The sequence below is a fragment of the Triticum urartu genome, chromosome 4A (genome assembly GCF_056163025.1).
Source record: "Triticum urartu cultivar PI428250 chromosome 4A, HENAU_Tu73, whole genome shotgun sequence".
NCBI lineage: Eukaryota > Viridiplantae > Streptophyta > Magnoliopsida > Poales > Poaceae > Triticum > Triticum urartu.
The window spans coordinates 581742336-581766780 of record NC_141876.1 but is presented as its reverse complement, the minus strand read 5'-3'; the positions used below and the strand labels follow the sequence as shown (position 1 = coordinate 581766780).

General features: G+C 44.0%; 1 pseudogene; it reads right to left on the bottom strand.

Moving 5' to 3' along the window:
• Positions 1–995: 995 nt before the first annotated feature.
• On the bottom strand, positions 996–23968 carry LOC125554913 (phosphoinositide phosphatase SAC2-like; annotated as a pseudogene).
• Positions 23969–24445: the final 477 nt, after the last annotated feature.

Here is a 24445-nt window from a genome sequence, read left to right as displayed (position 1 = left end):
TGTGCAGTATGTTCCTTGCAGTGTTAGAGCTCATCTTGCTCGTTACATCGAGGAGTGTAGGGCTTTAGCCATAAGGAGGGGTGACGAAGATACTGATCTTGCTCTTCAGTGCAATGAGGGTTATTTGTATGGTGTTATTTCACCTGTATGAAATGATTTCTCAAAGATTTTGTTGAATTACTGAATCCACAATTTTAACGTGGCATTGCGATTCACTCTAGACAGTTATATTACCCACATACAATGATGGCCATGGACTCCTGCATGTGTGTTTGGACTTGGAAGATGGAACTCAATAGAATCTATCTCTTGAATCACACAATCATTCTGTAGGGGACCATTTAATTTTTTACTAGTGGTTGTTATTCAATTTTGTAATATAGATAGTAGGCGACATTGCAGAAGTCAATAGGATTTATAATATGCTTGTTTTATTAGTTACATAATAATTTCAACATGCATGCCTTATGTCAGCTTCTTTCCTTATCTAGTCATTTTCATTTGTCTTGCGATTGGTCACTTCATTTTTTTTCTTGCAGTTAACTAAGTCGTGTACTTGTACTGGGTAGGTTTTGCCGCGAAAGTTACTTTTTTAGCAATCATGTGCTACAAATTTATGCAACAATGTGAGTATCCAATGGTTATCTGTTGTGTGCTAGGGTTAGGGGGTATTTATTGATTGGTGACAACTTTTTGACAAATAATACATGGACCAAGAAGTGAGAACCACAATGACATTTTTGTTAGAGGCAGTTGTATTGTTGTAGGGACTCATATTGGCCTTCAGCCCATGGAATGAGGGAATGGATCAAGTTACTATATTTAACAATTTCTACTTTGAAATAATGCGCAGGGTGTAGTGCTTAAACCTTTTAAGTAATAATTAAACCACCCTTTATAAAAAAAATTCTACATTGATATACTGTCTGATTTAAGTCAAGAGCAGTGTTCAAGTAAAAGCTAATTGTGTACAGAATATGTTGGACATCAGCTCATCAAGCAATGTTGCTGTTAATGAAAGAGCAACACCTTCCAGTTTCTTCACTTAAAGTTCCTTGACGGCCGTTATTGTAATGCTGATCCGAGTCCAACTTCCACCGAGGAGGTCCGCCTTGTTGAAGCTGGAAATGACCCAAGAACCTGCGTTTTAAGAAAACACAACAAATAAATCCTGTGTGAAATAATATTAGACCAATGTCGGCTTTTTCGATTGGTTTTGTGAGCGTGATTTTTGCAGACATGAAGAAGCTCACACATTTATAGCATCCTGCTTCTCAGGATCTGTGTAGCCATTATTGTAGTAACGATGTAGAATTCGAGGAACTCCTAGGATTGGGTTGCTGCCTTCCACTGCCCTCTTTGCTCACAGAAGATCTGTGGCATGTTAGGGCAACTCTAACCGATCCCAATAACCTGTTAGAGGAGTAAAAATTGGTTTTACTCCTCTAACCGGGACCAAGCCGATCCGCAATACTCCATGCTGGAGGATAAATTATCATGAGCCGCCTTCGCCGCCTCTATTTTTACTCCACCGCTCGGCGGCCGAGTAAAAATACGCCATTTCTCATCTTCATCCCCGCCTCCTCTGCCTCTTCTCCTTCCCGATCCCCACCGCCGGCGACTCTCCCCGCTGTTCCCCGACGCCCCATCCTCCCAATGGCCGGATCCCATTTCCACCACTTCTCGCTCCCGATCTGCAACACGGATCCGTGCCACCATACCTGTGTTTTGTCTTCAAGTGGCACGCCCTCAAGCTACCACCTCCCCGCCGATGCGACCATAGAGGAAATACCTTGGCATCCGCCAGCGAGCGTGTGGGACATGGGTGGTGAGATCACTGACCGGGAGATCCACAAGAGGAAGTCGATCGGGTCATTCGCGGAGCTTGCCGCCATGGAATATGAACGATGGCAGGTGCGGTTCCCCGACGTGAAGGCTCGGCTCAAATTCCCATGGGGGACATCACTCGCCTACCTCGTCCTGCCGCAACCGGGGGTGGTGGATGCGGCGACATCTCAGGAGGACTCGGAGGTGTGGGAGCTCATCACGGTAGAGGCTGCCGCCGAGGAGTACATAGCGGACGTCCGCTGTTAGTACCCCGAGCTCGTGTAGGCCGAGCGGGCGGTCAATGGTGAGTTCATCGTCATCTCCGACGACGAGGAGCAAGGCGGCGATGGCGGCGGCAAGGAGGAGAAGGAGTTCGACGTTGAGGAGGGGCGGTGCATCTTCACCGGCTCCGTGACGAAGGCACCAGCCCGAACCCAATGGGCGGTGGAATGTCGAGACAAGATTGGCTCGACCTCTACCATGGTGATGATGATGAATAGTAGTTTAGTTTAGGGTTTAAGTTTAAATTTAAGTTTAAATTTTGATTGTCAAGACAATGTGTTCGGCTAGGTTGAAGGTATGTGATAGAGGCAAAGGTGTCCCGATGTTTCGATGAGATGGTGGCTATCGTTTCTGGGGGAGTCGACCTTGACGATCCTACTACGAACGTGCGAGACGTCACGCCTTAGCAATCGCTAAACCAACTTCCGAGGGGTTATTGACCACGCCGGAGCACGATCAACCTGACCACGAGGGTCTGTTTCCTGCAAGCAAACGAAGAACAAGCAAGAAACTGAGATTGCAATCTGGATATTGTGAATATAAGATGAAAGCTTTATTGATCAAGGTGGGGTTCTGTGACGTCTTGGTCTGGTTGTTGGACACAAACAAAGTACGAGAAGTTGCAGCTATGGCGAACTTTTAATCTAAACAAAACCCAAAGCCTAAACGATGCCCTAAGGGCTGTATATATGGAGGAGAGAGGGGGAATTTCGTGGCCCTTGGTGGAGGGATCGGAAACCAACCCTAACTCTTGTTTCCCCACACATACGAACTCTAAAAACAGCCTATACTTAAGTACTTCGAAAATACATGGGCCTGGCCCAATAATAAGGTGACGCAACACCTAAAATAGTCGCTGGATGAAATTTATGAAGTGGCATCTTGTATATTTCGTCCCATGCTTCATGCATTCATTATGGTGGCTTCAGAGTCCTGGAATCATCATTTGTAACTCCGTTCTTGTTCCCCTTGCGCATGCCATCATCTCCATGCTTGAACTTGCCCCAAGGTTCATCTTTCTTGTCCAAGCTAGGCCCTTCATTTGTAAGCAAAACAAATGTATCCAATTTAGGCAGCATCATATTCTCATGAACATTAGAATCGTTACCAAGAAACGAAAGTACCTGATAATTCAATTGGCGTGCGCGAGCTCTAGTAATCGGTCCAGTGTGTATAGCAGCAGGGGCTGTGGGTGTAACAATGGTATTGATGTCCTCATCATCCTCCCCTTCTTGAAATGAAGTCGTCCTCGACGAAAGTTCATCGTCCTCACCCAAATAAGGCTTCAAATCTGCAATGTTAAAAGTGGGACTAACCCCAAAATCTGCAGGCAACTCAAGTTTATATGCATTATCATTTATTTTCTCTAACACCTTAAAAGGACCATCAGCACGTGGCATTAGCTTTGATTTGCGCAAATTGGGAAATCTATCCTTACGCAAATGTAACCAAACAAGATCTCCAGGTGCAAACACAACATGTTTTCTACCTTTATCTCCAGCAAGTTTATATTTAGCATTCATATGCTCAATGTTTTCCTTAGTTAACTCATGCATTTTTAAAATAAATTCAGCATGTTCTTTAGCATCAAAATTAACCTTCTCTGAAGATGGAGGAGGCAACAAATCAATAGGTGCACGAGGTAGGAAACCATACACAATTTCAAAAGGGCACATCTTAGTAGTAGAATGCAATGAACGATTATAAGCAAATTCAATATGAGGCAAGCATTGTTCCCACATTTTCTTGTTATTCTTCAAAACAGCCCTAAGCATAGTAGACAATGTTCTATTGACTACTTCAGTTTGTCCATCAGTTTGGGGGTGACAAGTAGTACTAAAAAGCAGCTTAGTCCCCAACTTAGCCCATAAACATCTCCAAAAGTGGCTAAGAAATTTAGTATCACGATCTGAAACAATAGTATTTGGCACACCATGTAAGCGAATAATTTCATGAAAAAACAAATCAGCAACATTAACAGCATCATCGCTTTTATGACATGGTATAAAGTGTGCCATTTTCGAGAACCTATCCACGACAGCAAATATGCTATCCCTCCCCTTCTTTGTTCGAGGTAAACCTAAAACAAAGTCCGTAGATATATCCTCCCAAGGAACACTAGGTACAGGCAAAGGCATATATAAACCATGAGGATTGAGTCGTGACTTAGCTCTTTGACATGTAGTGCAGCGAGCAACAAAACGCTCAACATCCTGTCTCATCTTTGGCCAAAAGAAATGTGTAGCAAGTATATCCTCCGTCTTCTTGACGCCAAAGTGTCCCATTAATCCTCCTCCATGCGCCTCCTGCAACAACAAAAGATGAACGGAGCTAGCTGGAATGCATAGCTTGTTGGCACGAAACACAAATCCATCGTTAAGAACGAACTTGTTCCAAGTTCTCCCTTCCTTACAATTCTGCAATACATCTTTAAATTCAGCATCATGAACATATTGATCTTTGATGGTCTCCAAACCAAATATTTTAAAGTCAAGTTGTGAAACCATAGTATAACGACGAGACAAGGCATCAGCAATAACATTTTCTTTACCCTTCTTATGTTTAATGACATAAGGGAAAGTCTCAATGAATTCAACCCATTTAGCATGTCTACGGTTCAGTTTTGCTTAACTTTTAATGTGTTTCAAAGATTCATGATCAGAATGTATAACAAATTCCTTGGGCCATAAATAATGTTGCCATGTTTCTAAGGTCCGAACAAGAGCATATAATTCTTTATCATAAGTAGAATAGTTCAGACTAGGCCCACTCAATTTTTCAGAAAAGCATGCAACAAGTTTTCCATCTTGTAATAACACACCTCCTAATCCAATCCCACTAGCATCACATTCAAGCTCAAAAGTCTTATTGAAATTAGGAAGTTGGAGTAAAGGAGCATGTGTCAACTTATCTTTCAATACCATGAAGGCTTCTTCCTGTGCGGTACCCCAAACAAAAGGCACATCCTTCTTTGTAAGCTCGTTGAGAGGTGCAGCAATGGTGCTGAAATCTCTCACAAAACGCCTATAGAAACCAACGAGGCCAAGGAAACACCTCACTTGTGTGAACGTTTTGGGCTGCGGCCAACTCTCAATAGCTTCAATCTTGGCTTTATCAACTTCAATTCTCTGTGGAGTAACAACATAGCCAAGAAAAGATACCCGGTCGGTGCAAAAGGTGCACTTTCCAAGGTTACCAAACAAACGTGCATCACGTAGAGCAATAAAAATAGCACGTAAATGCTCCAAATGTTCCTCCAAAGATTTGCTATAATAAATTGGTTATTATTATATTTCCTTGTTCATGATAATCGTTTATTATCCATGCTAGAATTTTCTACGCATCACCAAGATCAATCTATGGAGTAATCTAGCAACGAGGGAAGGAGAGTGCATCTACATACCCTTGTATATCGCAAAGCGGAAGCGTTCAAGTGAACGGGGTTGATGGAGTCGTACTCGTCGTGATCCAAATCACCGATGATCCTAGTGCCGAACGGACGGCACCTCCGTGTTCAACACACGTGCAGCACGGTGATGTCTCCTACGCCTTGATCCAGCAAGGGGAGAAGGAGAGGTTAGGGAAGACTCCATCCAGCAGTAGCACGACGGCGTGGTGGTGGTGGTGGAGCGTGGCAATCCTGCAGGGCTTCGCCAAGCACCGCGGGAGAGGAGGAGGGAGAGAGGCAGGGCTGCGCCATGGAGAGGTCAAAACTCATGTGTTGGTAGCCCCAAAGTCCTCAAGTATATATAGGGGAGAGGGAGGGGGTGCGCCCCCTTTAGGGTTTCCACCCCAAGGGGTGCGGCAGCCCCAAACCCATCTAGGGTGGTGGCCAAGGGGGGGGGAGAGGGGAAACTTGCCCCCCAAGCTAGGTGGAGGCGCCCCTTCCCCAAACCCTAGGCGCCTTGGGCCCTTGTGGGGGGGGGGGGCGCACCAGCCCACCTGGGGCTGGTCTCCTCCCACACTTGGCCCATGCAACCCTCCGGGGCTGGTGGCCCCACTTGGTGGACCACCGGGACCCTCCCGGTGGTCCCGGTACATTACCGATAAAACCCGAAACTTTTCCGACGACCAAAACAGGACTTCCCATATATAAATCTTTACCTCCGGACCATTCCGGAACTCCTCGTGACGTCCGGGATCTCATTCGGGACTCCGAACAACATTCGGTAACCACGTATATCTATTCCCTATAACCCTAGCATCATCGAACCTTAAGTGTGTAGACCCTACGGGTTCGGGAACCATGCAGACATGACCGAGACAACTCTCCGGCCAATAACCAATAGCGGGATCTGGATACCCATGTTGGCTCCCACATGTTCCACGATGATCTCATCGGATGAACCACGATGTCAAGGACTTAATCAATCCCGTATACAATTCCCTTTGTCTAGCGGTACGATACTTGCCCGAGATTCGATCGTCGGTATCCCGATACCTTGTTCAATCTTGTTACCGGCAATTCTCTTTACTCGTTCCGTAACACATCATCCCGTGATCAACTCCTTGGTCACATTGTGCACATTATGATGTTGTCCTACCGAGTGGGCCCAAAGATACCTCTTCGTTACACGGAGTGACAAATCCCAGTCTCGATTCGTGCCAACCCAACAGATACTTTTGGAGATACCTGTAGTGTACCTTTATAGCCACCCAGTTACGTTGTGACGTTTGGAACACCCAAAGCACTCCTACGGTATCCGGGAGTTGCACAATCTCATGGTCTAAGGAAATGATACTTGACATTAGAAAAGCTTTAGCATACGAACTACACGATCTTGTGCTAGGCTTAGGATTGGGTCTTGTCCATCACATCATTCTCCTAATGATGTGATCCCGTTATCAATGACATCCAATGCCCATGGTCAGGAAACCGTAAGCATCTATTGATCAACGAGCTAGTCAACTAGAGGCTTACTAGGGACATGGTGTTGTCTATGTATCCACACATGTATCTGAGTTTCCTATCAATACAATTCTAGCATGGATAATAAACTATTATCATGAACAAGGAAATATAATAATAACCAATTTATTATTGCCTCTAGGGCATATTTCCAACAGTCTCCCACTTGCACTAGAGTCAATAATCTAGTTCACATCGCCATGTGATTAACACTCATAGGTCACATCGCCATGTGACCAACATCCAAGAATCTACTAGACTCAATGATCTAGTTCACATCACTATGTGATAAACACTTAAAGAGTTCTGGGTTTGATCATGTTATGCTTGTGAGAGAGGTTGTAGTCAACGGGTCTTGCCATATTCAGATCCCTATGTATTTCGCAAAACTTTATATTGTAGATGTTGCTGCCACGTTCCACTTTGAGCTATTCCAAATTGTTGCTCCATTATACGTATCCGGTATCTCTACTCAGAGCTATCCGGATAGGTGTTAATCTTGCATCGACGTAACTCTTTACGTCGAACTCTTTATCACCTCCATAACCGAGAAACATTTCCTTATTCCTCTAAGGATAATTTTGACCGCTATCTGGTGATCTACTCCTAGATCACCTTTGTACCCTCTTGCCAGACATGTGGCAAGGCACACATCAGGTGCGGTACTTCAGCATGGCATACCGTATAGAGCCTATGACAAAAGCATAGGGGACGACCTTCGTCCTTTCTCTTTCTTATGCCGTGGTCAAGCTTTGAGTCTTACTCAACTTCACACCTTGCAACTCAGGTAAGAACCCCTTCTTTGACTGATCTATTTTGAACTCCTTCAAAAACATGTCAAGGTGTGCGTTCTTTGAAAGTATCATCAGACGTCTTGATCTATTTCTATAGATCTTGATGCCCAATATGTAAGCAGCTTTATCCAGGTCTTCCTTTAAAAATCACTCTTCAAACAACCGTTTATGCTTTCCAGAAATTCTACATCATTTCGGATCAACAATATGTCATCCACATATACTTATCAGAAATGTTGTAGTGCTCCCACTCACTTTCTTGTAAATACAAGTTTCTAGCAAACATTGTATAAACCTAAAAGCTTTGATCACTCTATCAAAGCATATATTCCGACTCCGAGATGCTTGCTCTAGTCCATAGAAGGATTGCTGGAGCCAACATACCTTTTAGCATCCTTAGGATCGACAAAACCTTTTATTGTATCACATACAACTTTTCTTACGAAAACTGGTAAGAAAACTTGTTTTGACATCCATCTATCAGATTTCATAATCGAAAAATACAGCTAATGCTAACATGATTCCGACGGACTTAAGCATTGCTACAGGTGAGAAATTCTCATCATAGTCAACTCCTTGAACTTGTGAAAAGACTCTTTCCCACAAGTCGAGCTTCATGGACGGTAACATTACCGCCCACGTCCGTCTTCTTCTTAAAGATCCATTTATCTCAATGGCTTGCCGATCAACGGGCAAGTCCACCAAAGTCCATACTTTGTTCTGATACATGGATCCTATCTCGGATTTCATGGCTTCTAACCATCTGTCGGAATACGGGCCCACCATCACTTCTCCATAGCTCGTAGGTTCATTGTTGTCCAACAACATGATATCTGAGACAGGATTACCGTACCACTCAGGAGTAGTACATATCCTTGTCGACCTACGAGGTTCGATAGCAACTTGATCCGAAGCTTCATGATCACTATCATTAACTTCCTATTCAACAGACGTAGGCGCCGCAGAAAACATCTTTCTGTGTTGCATCACTCTCTGGTTGAAGTAAAGGTTTGACAACCTCATCAAGTTCTATCTTCCTCCCATTCAATTCTTTCGAGAGAAACTCCTTTTCGAGAAAGGACCCGTTCTTAGCGACAAACAATTTGCCCTCGGATCTGAGATAGAAGGTGTACCCAACTGTCACCTTTGGGTATCCTATGAAGATGTGTTTGTCCGCTTTGGGTTCGAGCTTCTCTGGCTGAAGCCTTAAGCATCGCAGCCCCAAACATTAAGAAATGACAACTTTGGTTTCTTGCCAAACCAATGTTCATACGACGTCGTCTCAACGGACATAGGTGGTGTCCTATCTAAAGTGAATGCAGCTGTCTCTAACGCATAACCTCAAAATGAAAACGGTAGATTGATAAGAGACATCATAGATCGCACCATATCTCATAAGGTTCGATTACGACGTCCGGACACACCATAACCCAGTGGTGTTCCAGGTGGCTTCAACTGTGAAACAATTCCACAATGTCTTAAGTGTTTGCCAAACTCATAACTCAGATATTCTCATTGATCAGATCGTAGGAATTTGATCTTCTTGTTATGATGATTCTTAACTTCACTCTGAAATCGCTTGAACTTTTCAAACGTTTCAGACTTGTGCTTCATTAAGTAAATATACCTATATCTACTCAAATCGTCAGTGAAGATGAGAAAATAGCGATATCCACCGCACGCTTCAGTTCTCATTGGATCACACGCATCAGCATGCATGATTTCCAACAACTCACTTACCCGTTTCATTGTACCTGAAAACGGGGTCTTAGTCATCCTGCCCATGAGGCATGGCTCGCATGTGTCAAGTGATTCAAAATCAAGTGACTCCAAACATCCATCGACATGGAGTTTATTCATGCATCTTACGCCAATATGACCTAAGCGGCAGTGCCACGAGAAAGTGGTACTATCTACATCTTTTGGCATGAACATGTGTATTACCACGACAGAGATTCAATGAACCATTCACATATGGTGCATGACCATGAAAGGTATCATTCATGTAAACAGAATAACCATTATTCTCTAACTTAAATGAATGACCGTATTGCAATGAACATGATCTAATCATATTCATGCTCAACGTAGACACCTGATAACATTTATCTAGGTTCAATACTAATCCCGAAGGCAGATGGAGCGTGCGATGGTGATCTCATCAACTTTGGAAACACTTCCAACACACATCGTCACCTCGCCCTTAGCCAGTCTCCGTTTAGTCCGTAGCTTTTGCTTCAAGTCACCAGTAATAGCAACTGAACCGGTATCCAATACCCAGGTGCTACCAGGAGTACTAGCGAGGTACACATTAATAACACGTATATACTTTGTTGAAGTTGCCAGCCTTCTTATCTACCATGCATTTGGGGTAATTCCGCTACCAGTGACCGTTCCCCTTTACAATAGAAGCACTTAGTCTCGGGTTTGGGTTCAACCTTGGGTTTCTTTACTGGAGCGGCAACTGGTTTGCCATCCATGAAGTTTCCCTTCTAGCCCTTGCCCTTCTTGAAACCAGTGGTCTTGTTAAACCATCAACACTTGATGCTCCTTCTTGATTTCTACCCTTTACGGTCTTAAGCACCGCGAACAGCTCCGGGATCAACTCCATCCCTTACATGTCATAGTTCATCACGAAGATCTAGTAGCTTAGTGATAGTGGCTAGAGAACTCTATCAATCACTATCTTATCTGGAAGTTTAACTCCCACTTGATTTAAGTGATTGTAGCACCCAGACATTCTGAGCACATGCTCACTAGCTGAGCTATTCTCCTCCATCTTGTTGGCAAAAGAACTTGTCAGAGGTCTCACACCTCTCAATCACGGGCATAAGCCTGAAATCCCAATTTCAGCTCTTGGAACATCTCATATGTTCTATGGCGTTCAAAACGTCATTGGAATCCCGATTCTAAGCCGTAAAGTATGGTGCACTAAACTATCATGTAGTCATCAGGATGTATCTGTCAGGTGTTCACAACATCCACAGACGACGTTGTAGGGGTTTGCACATCGAGCGGTGCATCAAAGACGTAAGCCTTCTGTGTAGCAGTGAGGACACTCCTCGGACTACGGACCTAGTCCGCATCATTGCTTACAATATCTTTCAACTTAATCTTTCTCTAGGAAAGTATTGAAACAGGGAGCTACAACGTGAGCTATTTATCTACAACATATTTGCAAAGACAATTTAGACTATGTTCATGATAATTGAGTTCATCTAATGAACTCCCACTCAGATAGACATCCCTCTAGTCATCTAAGTGAAACATGATCCGAGTCAACTAGGCCGTGTCCGATCATCACGTGAGACGGACTAGTCAACATCGGTGAACATCTTCATGTTGATCGTATCTTCTATACGACTCATGCTCGACCTTTCGGTCTTCCGTGTTCCGAGGCCATGTCTGTACATGCTAGGCTCGTCAAGTCAACCTAAGTGTTTTTGCTGTGTAAATCTGGCTTACACCCGTTGTATTCGAACGTTAGAACGTTAGAATCTATCACACCCGATCATCACGTGGTGCTTCGAAACAACGAACCTTCGCAACGGTGCATAGTTAGGGGGAACACTTTCTTGAAATTATTACGAGGGATCATCTTATTTAAGCTACCGTCGTTCTAAGCAAATAATATGTAAAACATGATAAACATCACATGCAATCAAATAGTGACATGATATGGCCAATATCATTTTGCTCCTTTTGATCTCCATCTTCGGGGCTCCATGATCATCGTTGTCACCGGCATGACACCATGATCTCCATCATCATGATCTCCATCATCGTGTCTTCTTGAAGTTGTCTCGTCATCTATTACTTCTACTACTATGGCTAACACTTTAGCAATAAAGTAAAGTAATTACATGATGTTTATGTTGACATGCAGGTCATAAATAAATAAAGACAACTCCTATGGCTCCTGCCGGTTGTCATACTCATCGACATGCAAGTCATGATTCCTATTACAAGAACATGATCAATCTCATACATCACATATATCATTGACCACATCCTTTTGGCCATATCACATCACAAGGCATATGCTGCAAAAACAAGTTAGACGTCCTCTAATTGTTGTTGCAAGTTTTTACGTGGCCGCTATAGGTTTCTAGCAAGAACGTTTCTTACCTACGCGAAAACCACAACGTGATATGCCAATTTCTATTTACCCTTCATAAGGACCCTTTTCATCGAATCCGATCCGACTAAAGTGGGAGAGACAGACACCCGCTAGCCACCTTATGCAACTAGTGCATGTCAGTCGGTGGAACCAGTCTCATGTAAGAGTACGTGTAAGGTCGGTCCGGGCCGCTTCATCCCACGATGCCGCCGAATCAAGATAAGACTAGTAACGGCAAGCAAATTGACAAAATCGACGCCCACAACAACTTGTGTTCTACTCGTGCATAGAAACTACGCATAGACCTAGCTCATGATGCTGTTGGGGTACGTAGCAGAAATTCAAAATTTTCTACGCATCACCAAGATCAATCTATGGAGTAATCTAGCAACGAGGGAAGGAGAGTGCATCTACATACCCTTGTAGATCGCAAAGCGGAAGCATTCAAGTGAACGGGGTTGACGGAGTCATACTCGTCGTGATCCAAATCACCGATGATCCTAGTGTCGAACGGACGGCACCTCCATGTTCAACACACGTGCAGCCCGGTGACGTCTCCTACGCCTTGATCCAGCAAGGGGAGAAGGAGAGGTTAGGGAAGACTCCATCCAGCAGCAGCACGACGGCGTGGTGGTGGTGGTGGAGCGTGGCAATCCTGCAGGGCTTCGCCAAGCACCGCGGGAGAGGAGGAGGGAGAGAGGCAGGGTTGCGCCATGGAGAGGTCAAAACTCATGTGTTGGCATCCCCAAAGTCCTCAAGTATATATAGGGGAGAGGGAGGGGGTGCGCCCCCTTTAGGGTTTCCACCCCAAGGGGTGCGGCAGCCCCAAACCCATCTAGGGTGGCAGCCAAGGGGGGGGGGACTTGCCCCCCAAGCTAGGTGGAGGCGCCCCTTCCCCAAACCCTAGGCGCCTTGGGCCCTTGTGGGGGGGGGGGCGCACCAGCCCACCTGGGGCTGGTCCCCTCCCACACTTGGCCCATGTAGCCCTCCGGGGCTGGTGGCCCCACTTTGTGGACCACCGGGACCCTCCCGGTGGTCCCGGTACATTACCGATAAAACCCGAAACTTTTCCGGCGACCAAAACAGGACTTCCCATATATAAATCTTTACCTCCGGACCATTCCAGAACTCCTCGTGACGTCCGGGATCTCATCCGGGAATCCGAACAACATTCGGTACCCACGTATATCTATTCCCTATAACCCTAGCGTCATCGAACCTTAAGTGTGTAGACCCTATGAGTTCGGGAACCATGCAGACATGACCGAGACAACTCTCCGGCCAATAACCAACAGCGGGATCTGGATACCCATGTTGGCTCCCACATGTTCCACGATGATCTCATCAGATGAACCACGATGTCAAGGACTTAATCAATCCCGTATACAATTCCCTTTGTCTAGCGGTACGATACTTGCCCGAGATTCGATCATCGGTATCCCGATACCTTGTTCAATCTCGTTACCGGCAATTCTCTTTACTCGTTCCGTAACACATCATCCCATGATCAACTCCTTGGTCACATTGTGCACATTATGAGGATGTCCTACCGAGTGGGCCCAAAGATACCTCTCCGTTACACGGAGTGACAAATCCCAGTCTCGATTCGTGCCAACCCAACAGATACTTTTGGAGATACCTGTAGTGTACCTTTATAGCCACCCAGTTACGTTGTGACGTTTGGCACACCCAAAGCACTCCTACGGTATCCGGGAGTTGCACAATCTCATGGTCTAAGGAAATGATACTTGACATTAGAAAAGCTTTAGCATACGAACTACACGATCTTGTGCTAGGCTTAGGATTGGGTCTTGTACATCACATCATTCTCCTAATGATGTGATCCCGTTATCAACGACATCCAATGCCCATGGTCAGGAAACCATAAGCATCTATTGATCAACGAGCTAGTCAACTAGAGGCTTACTAGGGACATGGTGTTGTCTATGTATCCACACATGTATCTGAGTTTCATATCAATACAATTCTAGCATGGATAATAAACGATTATCATGAACAAGGAAATATAATAATAACCAATTTATTATTGCCTCTAGGGCATATTTCCAACAGTAACAACATAGCCAAGAAAAGATACTCGGTCGGTGCAAAAGGTGCACTTTCCAAGGTTACCAAACAAACGTGCATCACGTAGAGCAATAAAAACAACACGTAAATGTTCCAAATGTTCCTCCAAAGATTTGCTATAAACCAATATGTCATCAAAGTAAACTACCACAAATCGTCCAATGAAAGCACGTAAAACTTCGTTCATTAACCTCATGAAAGTACTAGGTGCATTAGTTAACCCAAAAGGCATGACTAACCACTCATATAATCCAAACTTAGTTTTAAATGCTGTTCTCCATTCATCTCCCAATTTCACATGAATTTGATGGTATCCACTATGCAAATCAACTTTGGAGAATATTGTAGAGCCACTCAATTCATCAAGCATATCATCTAGCCTAGGAATAGGATGACGATAACGAATAGTAATATTATTAATGCCTCTACAATCAACACACATACGCGACGTACCATCCTTTTTCGGCACTAAAATGATAGGAACAGCACAAGGACTAAGGGATTCGCGTATATAACCTTTGTCGAGCAGTTCTTGTACTTGACGCATAATCTCCTTCGTCTCCTCTGGATTGGTACGGTATGGTGCACGGTTGGGTAATGATGCACCGGGAATTAAGTCAATTTGATGCTCAATCCCTCGAATAGGTGGTAATCCGGGTGGCACGTCTTGTGGAAAGACGTCAGCGAACTCCTGCAAAATGTTAGTGACAGCAGGAGGCAAAGAGGAAGGCATGTCCTCGAATGAAAATAATGCCTCTTTGCACACAAAAGCATAGCAAACAGATTTGCTAAAATCTAGATCATCAATATCAGATTTGGTGGCAAGTAAACATGCACTTTTCAATTTAATTTCAGAAGCAACACTAGATTGTTTATTATTATTAGGCTGCATTTGTTGCTCAAATTCTTTTGCCACAATCTGATTTTCACTCTTATTTTTCTCCTGTTTTGCTTTATTAGCTCTATTAATATCATCTTTCAAAATGGAATCAGGAGTCATAGGAAGCAAAGTAATATTTTTATCCTTATAAACAAGAGTATACTGATTGTTTCTACCATGGTGTACAATTTTTTTATCAAATTGCCATGGTCTACCAAGTAATAAGGAACATGCTTGCATAGGTACCACATCACAATCAACATAATCATCATATGTAGAGATACTAAAATGCACACGAACAGTACGTGTTACCTTAACCTTGCCGCTGTTGTTGAACCATTGGATGTAGTAAGGATGTGGATGTGGTCTTGTGGTGAGAGATAGCTTCTCCACCATCTCCATGCTAGCCAAGTTATTGCAGCTCCCTCCATCTATGATGACACGAACAGAACGTTCCTTCACAACTCCCTTTGTATGGAACAAATTATGCCTCTGATTTTGCTCAGCTTGTGTAACCTGCACACTCAAAACACGTTGAGCAACTAAACATTCATACATGCCAGCATCTTCAGCAGCCATGTATTGCGTCTCATGATCAGAATCATCTCCACCGTGTTCTTCACGTGTAATAAGAGTCAAAGTCTCCTCATCATAGTCACTAGCGGACTCATACCCACCATCCTCAGTAGCAATCATCACACGCTGAGATTGGCATTCTCTCGAAAAATGTCCTCTTCCCTTACAACGACGACAAATAATATCACTTGTGTGCCCTGTTGATGCCATGGAAGAAGAAGAGCTCTGCGCAGGTCCAGCAGGTGTGCTCTTGGCAGATAGTGGTGGTTGTGCCTACTTTCTTGTATCACGGCTGGAGGTGGCACCTGATGGAGGTGCTGGTGGAGTGGAAGTAGAGGATGCACGTGGTGTCCATGATGAAGATTGACCTGCAGAAAAGTTAGTTCGCGCCAATGCCTGTCGATCCTGCACTTCACGTTCAGCTTTACAAGCAAGATGGAATAAACGAGTGATATTATTATACTCCTTATACTCTAGGATGGTCTGAATCTCTCTATTTAATCCATCCATAAAACGTGCAAGCATAGCTTCATTCTCCTCAACAATACCACATCTAATCATGCCAGTTTGTAATTCCTGATAATATTCTTCTACATAATTTTTTCCTTGTCTTAAACGCTGCAATTTTTGAAGTAATTCACGTTGATAATATGGTGGAACCCAACGAGTACGCATAGCAGTTTTCAAAGCAGCCCAAGTAGCAGGAATAGGATATAATCTACAATGCTCAGACCACCAAACACATGCAAAACTAGTGAATGCACAAACAGCAGCAGGAACACGTCTCTTCTCGGGATATTGTAAACATGTAAATCGTTGTTCAGTTTCTAACTCCCAAGTAAGATATATATCAGGAACATATCTACCCTCAAATGGTGGAATATTCAATTTTAGTTTAGGGAGATGGTCATGATCTCGTACCTGAGGGTGAGCCCTACCATTGCCATTATTTGCATGTGGACGACCTGCTGGTTGCTGTGCTGGTGGTGGCACATAGTTATGATTTTGATCAACCTCATCCTCGTAATCGCCGGCAAAATCATCCTCCTCCGCATCAGCAGCAGGAGCCACAGAAGTATCAACAAAAGCACCAACAGTTTGGCCAGGTGCAAGAGGGAGACGGCTCGCTCGGCGGAGTGCTGTTTCACGATGTGTAGGTAGTCGTTGTTGTTGTTGTTGTAGAGGTGCATTAGGTGCAGCCGGTGGTGGTGGTGGAAGACGCGCGAGCAATTCATTAAACCTATTATCGAGTTTTGTTTCGAATGTCTTCTCCATGCCATCTATCTTCTCCATGGCCTCTTCAAATCTGTTTAGCACATCTTGCATCTGTCCACTCATCATTTGCTGAAATTTATCATGCAACTCCTTATTCGTCATGTTCTCCCAGTCAGTCTCGTCGGCTTGTGATCCTGCCATGGTTAGCAACAATAGAAACACACAAGAATATGGTCCTACAGAATACTAACAAGAGGTGGTGGTGGTGTCACAAATCCGTCAAGCCAATCTCAAATTCTTACCAGTTCTTACCCATCAGCAGGCGGTGATCGGCAACCGTCATAGTCAAAACTCTCAAAGCTTGGATAGAGCGATTACCAGGGAGAGTCAAACGCATGACGTAGATGTATGTGGAGCTGGGAAGGCTTATAATATGATAGCAAAAAGGGTCAGCAATAATCAATTCAGAGATGCAAAGTTGAATAAACGCTCAACGACGGTGCTGTGCTGGTCCTAGGCTAGACCGTGCTAGAGACGCGAGCCTAGAACACTAACAAAATCACGGCGCTGCACGTAAACAATGGAGGAGTACACTCTGAATTTTCTCTCTCTTTTTTTTCACTTTTTTTGCACTATTTTTTTCCTCTTTTTTTTTGCTCCGCAACAATTTTTTTTCGAAAAAGTCTACAAATGGTCTAAAAACTGCCTAGCCAGAATTTTCCAGACTTAGTTTTTTTTGAGTTTGGAACTATTTTTCTTCTGCGGGTAGCACGGAATCTCAGGAGTCCTACTCTGTCATGACTCGGAGTATGGCGTGATCTGGAACTCGAAAACAAAGCAACAAATACTGGACACGGACTGGGACTGGTGGCGGAGACGAATCTGGTGGAACTCGAACTGTGGTGGTATATCTGGACTCGGATTGGTGGTGGTATATGACGATGGTATATCTGGACTCGGATTGGTAGTGGTATATGGCGATGGTATATGTGGACTCGGATTGGTGGTTGTATATGGCAGCAGCGACGTATATGGTGGGGTGGTGGTATATGGTAATGATGATGACGATGGTGCGGCGGCGGCGTGACAACCTGTGAACAGAACTCGAAACTCTAAAGGATTAGACGCTAAGACCAGCAACTTGACACGACGATGCAACCAAAAATTCAACAAAGCAAATGCAGAAAAGATTATGCAAAGGCTCAGATTGGTTCGGATAGGACGAACTAACCCTAATTTTTTTTGGCTTTTTCGTGGACTGTCGGTATGAAGAACAGACTCGATCTAATCTACGAAAAGCTATAAAATCTCACCGAGCAACCTAAAACTCTGATACCACTTGATAGAGGCAAAGGTGTCCCGATGTTTCGATGAGATGGTGGCTATCGTTTCTGGGGGAGTCAACCTTGACGATCCGACTACGAACGTGCGAGACGTCGCGCCTTAGCAATCGCTAAACTAACTTCCGAGGGGTTATTGACCACGCCGGAGCACGATCAACCTGACCACGAGGGTCTGTTTCCTGCAAGCAAACGAAGAACAAGCAAGAAACTGAGATTGCAATCTGGATATTGCGAATATAAGATGAAAGCTTTATTGATCAAGGTGGGGTTCTGTGACGTCTTGGTCTGGTCGTTGGACACAAACGAAGTACGAGAAGTTGCAGCTATGGCGAACTTTTAATCTAAACAAAACCCAAAGTCTAAACGATGCCCTAAGGGCTGTATATATGGAGGAGAGAGGGGGAATTTCATGGCCCTTGGTGGAGGGGTCGGAAACCAACCCTAACTCTTGTTTCCCCACACATACGAACTCTAAAAACAGGCTATACTTAAGTACTTCGAAAATACATGGGCCTGGCCCAATAATAAAGTGACGCAGCACCTAAAATAGCCTCTGGACGAAATTTATGAAGTGGCATCTTGTATATTTCGTCCCATGCTTCATGCATTCATTATGGTGGCTTCAGAGTCCTGGAATCATCACTTGTAACTCCGTTCTTGTTCCCCTTGCGCATGCCATCATCTCCATGCTTGAACTTGCTTCAAGGTTCATCTTTCTTGTCCAAGCTAGGCCCTTCATTTGTAAGCAAAACAAATGTATCCAATTTAGGCAGCATCCTATTCTCATGAACATTAGAATCGTTACCAAGAAACGAAAGTACCTGATAATTCAATTGGCGTGCGCGAGCTCTAGTAATCGGTCCAGTGTGTATAGCAGCATGGGCTGTGGGTGTAACAATAGTATTGATGTCCTCATCAGTATGCAAATTTCGGTTGAGACTAGGTTGAAGTTTGCAAATTTGATTTTTACTCCGTTAAATTAAGGACTTCGGCTAGGTCCGAGCAAAGCTTAGTGGAGTAGAACGGTTAGAGTTTCCCTTACAATGGAAGATTTACATTGAGCATTCAAAATACCAAGTTGGATTTGTGTTGACTACTGAATTGACTGGCTACCAACAAATCATTCTGAAATAAAGATATTCAAGATTACAACAGCAAACACTTAAAATAAAAATCAATTATCGGCCTTTTGTCAAAAACTATAATCAGTAAGAAATGCCTACTATTTTGGTCACAAAAATTTCAGATACAAACACTCAAGCTTTACATTTTCAGAAAATACACTCAAGGTGCTTGGGTGGCAGATGTGCTCGCCCTGTTAACAACCTCTACTGGTAAACTCGTTTCCAAAGAGCAAAGCTGCATGTACCAATTGATTTAGGAAGTTCATTTTATCATAGGAAGATCTGTTAGAGCAAACGTTTGATATTTGGTATCAACTGTCCTGGTACGCCTGACCTTTGCTAAATTCACAAGTATGACAGACCTGACCCTTGATAGTAGCTAGCAACTGCTCTTTCAGAGTCCTATCTTCAGGTGACAGGTGGCCTTAATGTTTATTTGACTTAAATGTGTGGCTAAATAGCCGAACACAATAGCAGGGAGGGGAAAGTAGATGTACATATCAAATGATAGAAAAGGGAAGAGCGATGCGACAATTAGAACTTTAGAACTACTTGGGGAAATTAGAACTACTCCAAAGGTTGTAAAGAATACATTAAAATAGTAGTACACACCTTCCAGGGTATGGATACAAAGTTTTAGTTAAAAAAAGCGCCATTTCAAGATTTGTGTTATGCAGATTATGTTACTCGGGAGTCACAGATATAACAAGATGCTAACCTTGCTGTGAGCAGCAGAACCTACATACTGAATGGTTAATGTCTCACCCAGGGCCGGGCCCATAGTGGTACCAGATGTGCGGCCTGCACAGGGCTCATAATTTTGGGGGGGCCAATGTTTCTTATATAGGCCTAGTATTTTTGAAAGAAAAAAAAATGCGTAGCAGCTGCCGCACTAGGCCGCTAGGAGTTGGAGCTGGGCCTGAGAAGAGGCCATCGAGTACTGGAGCTCGTCAGCTCGTGCTTGACTCGATCAATCTTTCCCAATTCCTAAAAAAAGGATCGATCTTTTCCCAAAGAAAAAAGGAAACTGCTCTCTAGCGATGGAAACGGGATCGTGGGTTCCAAAAAAAAAAAGATCGCTATAACAGTCAATCGGGATCGCCTCGATCGGGAAACCAACAGCAATTCCGTCGACGCCGCTAGTCAGGAGACGAAAAAAAAGGAGACGATGGTCTCGGCGGTGGTCGCCTTTGCCTCATCAGAGCCGCTGTCGTTGCCGTCCTAACTTCCTCTCTTAATTTTCAGACTCGTCGACTCGTCGGATCAGTCCGTGATCAATTGACCGACTCCAGCCTCCAGGTTCTTAGCAAATCATCTAGTTTTTATTCCTAAATTCTAATTTTTAATTTCCTAATTAACTTTTGACAGGGATCGTTACTTCGTTAGAGATTGGTCTTACCTCCCCAATTAAAGATCACGGTGTAGCAATTCAACCAGACATGACCCAAATCTAGGGGAGTTAGACGATTCGTCTAATTGCAAAACATCGACATTATATTATTTACATTATAAATTTTTCCTGTGATATATATATATACATATTATAATTGCTCGTTAGTTTTCCCCGCAATTTTTTTTGCTCGTTAGTTCATTTTTTTAGCGAGATAAGGCCCCAGGGGTGGAGCCATGATTTGGGTATAGGGGGGGCCAAGCCAAACTAGGTAACAAATATCCAGTGAAAAAAAAAAACATATGAAACTTGTATTAGTTTAAATTGGCCTCTATGATTGGCAGTTTTCTCTTCATAGCTGCTGAATTGCAATCTGAAATTAGGTAAATTTGACATAGGAAAAATTTGCATCACAAATAGGAACTTGTACTAGATAATTTGCTTCATAATCACCATAATTTCTAGGGAGACGTACAAGATAGAATTATATTGCCACAAATCACACGACCGAAGCAACCAAAAACTGATGTATAAGTTCGACAATGAAACAAGATGTAAGATGCGAATTGAGAGAGTCAGGGAGATTAGATAGTCTGATGTGTTTAACCTTTGGCTAGTTTGTTGATCGGAGCCGTAAGAATTGATCAAGCTGCGTTGTGCCGTCGCTGTATGAACCAGATCGTGAACAGGGCAGGGGGAGCGGAGGCAGTGGGGCGGCAAGGCTCGGAGCGGCGGCCACAAAACTCTATGCGCAGTTATCCCACGCGGCCACGCACACGCTAATTACGGGAGAACCCCAGGCCAGTAGATTAAAGCCAATTGCCTAACGTGGCCGCTAGTGGGCTCCACATGAGCCTTTTTCCTTTTTTCCCAAAATTCGCGTTGAGATAGGGGGGCCAGTACGTGAGTTCATGAGATCGGATCGCTAATTACACGGTACCTACTGCATGATCGCTAATTACACGGTACCTACTGCATGATCGCTCGATCGTTGGGGGGGCCTGGCCCCTGCTCGTCTCCCTGGCTCCGCCACTGTAAGGCCCCGTTTTTTGTTTCGCACAGGGCCCCGGATTTTGCCGGCCCGACCCTGGTCTCATCCATCCTTTAATAGAAATCCATCAGATCATCGGCCGAAGGAGCATGCTGTTCAATTTTAGGTTCTTCAATGACCTTCAACACTTAAAGTTCACGCCCTAAAGCAGCTAATCCATATGCAAACTGCATGACATTTATTCTGTCTAAGCAGTTTGTTCCGAGGACACCCGTCTGTAGTAAAAGAGGTACCGTTGTAGCTGCACAGAAATCATCATTGCTTTTGATGTGACATGACTTGGTAACACCTCATTGTCCACTGTAAAACATGTATAAGATTACCATTAGTACTGCCAGCAGCAAGTCCATTACTTGCACATTAGGCTATTTGTTTCCTTTGGGGTTAGTAGTTTCCATTCATCTGCACTAGACTACATATTTGTTTTAGATATGCATTTCAAAATCAAGTCTTCTACAGTGGTAAGCAAGTCCCTGGCTCCCTGCCAATCATCTCTTATCTGGCCAGCTGTAATACATCTTTCCTCTCCAAATCAGTCCTCTCCTTTCACGTGGCCATGTTCTCCTCTCATACGAATGTTTAACCCTGTTGTGAACTAACACTGACCACATATATTATTAAAGACTTTAAAAACAAATAACATTGGATGTTTTTTCTGTGTCAAATCTATACAACAATTTAGATATATGGCCAAACATTAAGAAAATATTGTATTTTATTTGCTGGAGGGGCTCATTTCATGGATTTGTTAAGTCGAACTTATCGATTCTTAAGCAATTGCCTCTTCCTAAGTAGGTATACAAATTACTTTGAAGCATCCAAAGGTTTTGATGATGTAGTTATCTCACAATGGATGAGGTCCGTTAGTTCCATCCAACACATCTGATGCTACCTTGTTTAACAGTTCAAGCAGATTGGTGCCTTCCCTGCAGATGTCATGTAGATTAATATATCATTAGTATGTACTTCACGCATAACCAACAGGTTCTTACAGGGGCAAGCTCAGATAGAATATCCTCTTGTAGTCCACAACTGATTTTACTGTAGATAGCAAGGATTATCAGAGAAGTCTTGAGATCTGCAAATACATAACAGACTAACGGTACAGAACTTACACGTGATTTCTGGCCTAATATAAAGCCTTGAAATTTCCTGAAGTCTTGATCCTCTAAATTCTTCTTCTAATTCTTGCTTTGCTTTATTCCTCACAGTCACAGGGGATCCTCTTTATGTAGACCTAACAATCTGATCCGAGTAACAAATTGTGGATCTTATCCATAGTTGGCTTAAGGCCCAAGCTAAGAGATATATTCCTAATTTAAATGATAAACTTCCTAGCTGAGAGATCAAGGTGATGTTCTCCTAATTTGTTGCTCGGTGGATCATGTACTAGACATACATAACATTATCAGTGTTACGAAGGCAACTTGATTGTGTATTCCATGTACATACATAGCTATGATGATAATTGTTGCTATTATGTTCTCATAAGCAATGCTCACTGAAGACTGAACTGTATCAGATTGCTGTCCGCAAGTTAACATTACCTCCTTTGCTTGTTCTTCAGATCTGAAAGAGCAAATTCAGAAACAAAAGCAAGAGGAGGAGAGGAAGGGTCAACACAAAGAAAAGAAGTGAAGAAGGTAATGCAACAATTTGTGTATATTACTGCCTGCGCTTACTATCAGTTTTCGTTCCACATGAGACTTGCTGTCAACTGTACAATGTGCTGTGAAAATCAGTAGAATTCATAATGACTGGATATAAAATGGTTTCAGAATGCGCAGGCTGGCCGGAGTGAACCTGAGAACATTGACCCTGATGTTGCTGCCATATGATCGGTTTCGGAGGGTTTTGCATGTAGAACTGAATGCTACATTAGGTGAACTGTCTGTCTGTCTGAACTTTATCTTTCTGTCCTTCGTCCGCGTGTATCGGATCTTGCCTGGATCTCAAGATAGCGCCAGAGGAAACTCTATGATGCATGCTGCAGGGTGAGGTTTTTGGAACAAAATGACTGTAAGCTTAATGATGGAACGTAAACTGAATGGTTACCTTGTTGTAAGTTGGCGATCATCTGTGAAACATTTCATCTTTGCGAAATTTGGATAACTATCGCCCACATGTTGCATCCGCTTCTATGAAACAATTGGCGGTTGCTCATTTATTCTACTCTTGCTGTTTGAAAGTAAATCATTTCATAGTAACTAAATAGCATATGCATTACAGTTAATTCTGAGATATTTTGTCTTGTGGATCTCTGGTAATTTCTCGAAAAGCAATGCTTGCTGAGTCTTGTAAGCCAAAACATACCGGCTTGTTCGGCTCGCCACTGAGTTTCGCCGCATTGAGCAGGGGTCGTCCTCCATCCTCTCCTAGTTGGCCCGGCTCAAGGACTGCGTTAACGACCGCCTGGCGGACCGGCGATCGCGACCAGGTCCTTAACATGATCCACGGTCTCAATCCCTGTTTTTGCTATGCTGTTCCCATACTCACCATGCAGTCGCCCTTCCCCACCTTCCTGTGCTGTCGTGCATTCCTCCTCCTCGAGGAGAGCCGCCAAGCCGAGGAAACTCCCCACGACATCGCCCTGCACGCTGCGCGCGCACCAGCGAACCCGGACTCCGGCGGGGCTGGCGACAACAACAACCGCCCCGGCGGTGGCGGCAGTGGTGGCAGCCGCGGCAAAGGGAATTGCAAGGCCTCCGGCAGGGGCGGGCCATCTCACTACGGCGGAGCTGCTCCTCCACCACCGCGCCCACCTGCTCCTACTCCGGCGCCATGGACGAGCATGGTCCACGCCTGGTCCATGCCTCGGCGCCCCCATACTCCCGGCGCGGGCATCC